Source organism: Nicotiana tabacum, chromosome 2 (genome assembly GCF_000715075.1).
Source record: "Nicotiana tabacum cultivar K326 chromosome 2, ASM71507v2, whole genome shotgun sequence".
Classification (NCBI taxonomy): domain Eukaryota; kingdom Viridiplantae; phylum Streptophyta; class Magnoliopsida; order Solanales; family Solanaceae; genus Nicotiana; species Nicotiana tabacum.
In genome coordinates this window covers 17068745-17074706 of record NC_134081.1, presented here as the reverse complement: position 1 = coordinate 17074706, position 5962 = coordinate 17068745, and positions in this window count along the sequence as shown.

Genomic DNA, 5962 nt, shown 5'->3' with positions numbered 1-5962 from the left:
TAGTAATGAGAAAAATTGGTGGCTTTTGTCGGATAACCTCGAAATAAACTGGCCCAATGCGGCTATCCGCCCTGTCAATATTTGTACTACCTTGACGTTGTCAACTACGGTGTTATCCTTTATGGTTTTTATCTTGTCCGGGTTGGTTTCTATTCCCCGGTTAGATACCATGAAGCCGAGGAACTTGCCCGAGCCGGCCCCGAAGGCGCACTTCTCCGGATTCAGCTTTATGCCGTATTTCCTCAGTGTGTCGAAGGTTTCCTGCAAATACTTCAAATGGTCCTCTGCTTGCAAGGACTTAACTAACATATCATCAATATAAAACTCCATTGATTTTCCTATTTGTTCTTCGAACATCCAGTTAACTAGGCGTTGATACGTGGCACTGGTGTTATTTATCCCAAACGGCATTACGTTGTAACAATAGGTGCTAAATTTAGTTATAAAAGAAGTCTTTTCTTGGTCGCCTGGGTCCATCTGAATTTGGTTGTACCCAGAATAGGCATCGAAAAAAATCAGTATCTCGTGCCCGCCCTTCGCACCGATCATTCGGTCGATGTTAGGCAAAGGAAATGAATCCTTTGGGCATGCCTTGTTTAGGTCCTTATAGTCTACACACATTCTGAGTTTGTTTCCTTTCTTAGGCACGACCACCGTTGGTTAACCAATCTGGGTATTTAACTTCCTGAATTGAACCTATTTTCAAAAGTTTGGATACCTTGTCTTTGATGAATGCGTGTTTGACCTCGTACTGTGATCTCCTCTTCTATTTGACCGGGTGAAAATTTGGATCCAAGCTCAATTTGTGAGTTGCTACCTCCGGTGGGATCCCTGTCATATCTAAGTGGGGCCAGGCAAAATACTCAGCATTAGCTTTAAGGAAATCAATATGTTTTTTCCTGAGCTCTAGAGTTAACCCCGTGCCTAGGTATACCTTTCTGTCTGGTACGTAATCGATCAATATGACCTGCTCCAGCTCCTCGATTGTTGATTTGGTGGCATCGGTATCATCGGGTGCTATAAAGGATCTCGGGACACTGTAATCATCCTCCTTGTTTGTTATGTGTTCCCCCTGTTTTCTAGGCCCAGTCATGGTCGGGATTGCTAATTGCTATTTGGTTTATTTCTCTTCGACCCGTCCCCTACTTTTTGACAATGTGACCACGAGCACATGGATCACTTCCTCGATATCGAACATCTTCTTTGCGGCTGGTTGTTCCCCGTAGACCATTTTGATTCCGCCCGGATTGGGAAACTTCAATACTTGATGTAAGGTCGAAGGCACCACTCTCGTACTGTGGACCCATGGCCTCCCGAACAAGGCATTATATCTCATATCCCCCTCAATCACGTAGAATTTCATTTCCTGGGTGGTCCCGATAGTGTTTTTTGGTAGGGTTATTGCACCCTTCATCGTCTCGCATACCATGTTAAACTCGTTCAATACTCGTACTGTCAGTACGATTTGGTCCAATAATCCTAATTGCTCTACGACCCTCCATCGGATAATGTTGGCCGAGCTACCTAGATCAATTAACACACGGTTAACTCGAGATTTATTGATAAGTATATATATTACTAGTGCATCGTTGTGAGGCTGGATGATGCCCTCGGCGTTCTCGTCACTGAACGAGATGATCCCCTCCGGGATGTAATCCCGAGTGCATTTTTCCCTTTTGATAGAAACTTTGGTGCATTTTATCATTGGCCCTTGTGGGACATCCACTCCCCCAATGATCATGTTGATCACGTGTTGAGGCTCCTCTAGCTCAATTTGTTTGTTGGCGTCCCTATTTTTGATTTTTGTCCCGCTCACTTAGAAATTCTGAAAGATGCCCGTTTTTGAATAGTCAAGCCACTTCCTTCCTTAGATGTCAACAATCTTCGGTCCTGTGACCGTGAGTACCGTGGTACTTACACACCAAGTTGTGAACCCTCTATGCGGGATCGGACTGAAGTGGACTAGGACATTTGGTCTCCTTGATGCGACTAATGGCTGACACTATGCTCACAACGTCCACGTTGAAGTTATATTCCGAAAGTCTCGGGACTTCCCTGACCCCAAGTGATTTGTCGAACCATTTTTATTCATCAGACCTCGATTGCTAGCTCCTTGGTTGCTTCTCCTATCATTCCTGATAGGGTGGCGACTAGGTCTATTTGCCCTTCTGTTCGAGATGTATGGCTGGTATCGATCTCGAACTGGCCTTGGCTCCTGGTCCATAATTCCTTTAGATCTGTCGTCCGCCCTGTTTGGGTACACAAACCCTAAAGGGTTCCCCAACTGGTTGTCCTCGACTATGATCTTAGATTGATACCTGTTATGGAAATCGGCCCAAATAACCGCCGAGTACTCTACCAAGTTTTGCTTCAATTGTTGAGAAACAATGGAACTCTGTGGGTTGAGCCCTTGAGCTAATGTCTGAACGGCCCAATCGTCTGCTACCGGGGGCAGGTCCATTTGCTCCTTTGGGAACCTTAACACGAACTCTCTAAGCTTCTCGTTGCCTCTCTGCCTCACTTTGAAGAGGTCCGATTTCCTCGTCTCGGCCTTGATGGCGCCAGCATGGGATTTAACGAAGGCATCTGCAAGCATAGCAAATGAATCAATAGAATTTGGAGGCAAGTTATGATACCATATCATTGCTCCTTTGGACAAGGTTTCCCCAAATTTCGTCAATAACACCGACTCGATCTCGTTGTCTTCTAGGTCATTGCCTTTTATTACGCACGTATAGGAGGTTACATGCTCATTCAGATCTGTGGTCCCTTTATATTTGGGAATGTCAGGCATTCGGAATCTCTTCAAAATTGGCTTTGGTGACGCACTTGGGGGGAAAGGTTTTTGAATGAATTTTTTAGAATCCGGCCCTTTCAATATTGGAGGCGCTCCCGGGATCTGATCGACCCTTGAATTGTAAGTTTCTACCTTCTTGTCATTTGCCTCTATCTTTTTCTCACCAGATTCCACCCGCTTTGTTAGCGCTTCGAGCATTTTCATCACCCCGGAAGTTTCCCCGGGTTCGAACTCGTCTAGTTCCACGACAATCTGTTTATATTTTCAAGCATTTTCTCTAACCCGCTCGGGTTCGGTACTGTTTTGGGCGTGACTTTGGGTCTGCAACTGTGCTATTTCCGCTTTCTGAGCTTGTAACATTTTAAAAATCAATCATAAGCTAACCCCATCACCTTCTCCTTCAGGTGCTTCTCGATCAGTGGGTAGGTTGATGTTGATGGCAACTTGTGAGTGAACATTGACCGGGTCAGCGATTAGGACACCATTAGGATCAATAGGGGGTACGTCATTGTTGGGTACCATGTTATTATTTTCACTGTGGTGACCTGACTCTGTATAACCGTTCAAGTGAACAGACTGAAAATTTGACATTTTTGGATTAACATGAAATCAAACTTCAAAGATCAAGTGTAAAATAGGGTGTGTTATGGAGATTCATATTAAATCACCACTATTATCCTTGGCCCCGCGGTGCACGCCAAACCGTTTACCCTTAAAATGAGTAACAATTGAATTTATACGCGGTTAAAGGATATGTGATTTAATTTAATACGAATGAACTATGAACAATAAATAATTAATTTAAAAGAAATCAGATCTGTCAAACCAAATGTAATGGATGAATAAGTCTAGCTTTGCAATGGACGTTAGGAAATCGATTCCGATTTAGCCCACACAACGAGCTCAGTTACAACTCAATAAGCAGGCAACTAAAGAACACTTTGAAAAGTAGCTAAAGAACAAAAATTAACTTTATTGCTTTGATATGCGTGTCAATAATGATTTTAAAGTGAAAAGGTTTTAAAATAAAATATAGTATGGTAGTTTCAATCTTAGTACAAGTCTAAATAAGGTAAAAAATCTTCTCCTTCCAGTAAATATTTATCTGCAGTTAATATCGGGTGGGATTTGTATTGTAACATCCAGGTTGAGGGCGGATATTACGGCTCCCCGCTTATCGTGTCTAACCGTCTTTTCCCCTAGTCTCGGCCCTTTACTCTGCTCAGACCCGATGCTCGGCTGTGTCCGGTATCAGGTGCGCCATTTGTCCTATTCGGGATCTGAGGTGTGGATGCCCTCGGCATTACTTGAGGTTATATCGGGGCGTAGTGTCCTCTCGTTTCTTTACCGGGAAATTAAGGGTAACCTTTATCCCCAATTTTACCCGTACATGGACACACAATCATACATTAAAATACCAAAAATATTTGGGTTAATCATATGAATAACATTATAGATGCTTGTGATGAGACCCATACAGTTTCCGTAAGTTCATATTGTTGACATAACCCTTAAGTACATACTAGAGATACATACCTTTAAAAGGGGGGGAAAATAGTTAAATGTTAGTGCTATATGAAATTGAATATCTTTGTCATACTTCGTCGCTAGAAAAAGATCTTTTATTAGTTGGGAAAATAATCCCCACAAAAATAATATTCACGGTATATGACTGTAATAAATGTGGATTATTAAAATACAGTAACAAACGATAATAATAAGAGAAATAAAGACACCGAGATTTTTACGTGAAAACCTCTCTGAACAAGGGAAAAATCAAGGCCAGAGAGGAGCAACTGATTTTACTATAACAAGGATTTAACAATTTGTGGTACCGATTAAAATACTCCCAGGCCACTACACACTCAAAGAAATAACCATCTGTTGATTCTTCCACCTCGCTATAATACCGCTCATACTCTCTAATTTTTTCTTATAGAGTATTTTACTTCTTACTCTGTGAATTGCTTTCTTTCTCTCTGTTTGGTGTGTCACGACCCAAAATCCATTAAAGATCGTGATGGCGCCGGACACCATTGTCAGGCAAGCCAACACTAAATACTTAATTCAGGTCTTATTTTAATATTTTTGAAATCATAGTTTCTTCCTTCAATTAAATAGTAGAAGATAGAGTTCACAAAATACATAATAATATCTTTAAAAATTTCAATACATTGCAATCCATAATCATCCCAAAACCCGGTGTCATAAGTGCATAAGCATTAATTAGGAATGTAAAATAAAATACAACAGATGTCCGGATTACAAATTGGACAGGAAAAATGTAAGCACTCTGAGGGACACTCTGTTGGTTGTGGATCGTCGTATAAAATGCAGCTCACCTAAGTCCCCGCCATAATCATGCCTCTGCGCCCACAAGGCCGCCAAACATATGTGTACCTGCACAAAAATGTGTAGCAAGTGTAGCATGAGTACGTAAATTAACGTGTACCCAGTAAGTATCCCGCCTAACCCCGGAGAAGTAGTGACGAGAGGTCGACTTCGACACTTACTAGTGGTCCAATAATATCAGGTACAGTAAAAAAGTGAATGAATATGAGACAGAGTAAATATATGAAACAAACAAGTATAAAATACGTAGTACAATTTTTCTATTCACAATTTACTCAAGCTCTCAACTAGCAAGTTCCCTCCGTAACCGGAGAATATATATAGATATAGTGGATTTCATCAAAGAGGTTGTCATAATCCAAATCAAGGAAAAACCCTCAGATACACTGGCTTCTTGCCAAAAGTTACGCATGATTCCATGAGGATAACATATATATATATATATATATATATATATATATGAAATGACGAGGCGTACGGCCCGATCCAACATAAAAGTAAAAGGTGCACTGCCGAGGGTCAAACGACGCGAACCATAGATGCAACTATTAACCCGCCGAGGCGAACGGCCCGCTCCCATTAGAGTGTGGTACATAAATCCTGCCGAGACGAACGGCCCGATCCCATAAGAGTGGTAGAAGGAAATACCCCGCTCGCGAATCATACGTGCGACGCGGTCAAATATAAATTTAAGGAATCTCCCCGCTCGCGGATCATACTTGCGACGCGGTCAAATATAAATTTAACGTTAAAATCATATCTCTTTCTTGATTCTGTTCAAAATAAGGGAAATTCAGCTTGTAGCTTTTTAAG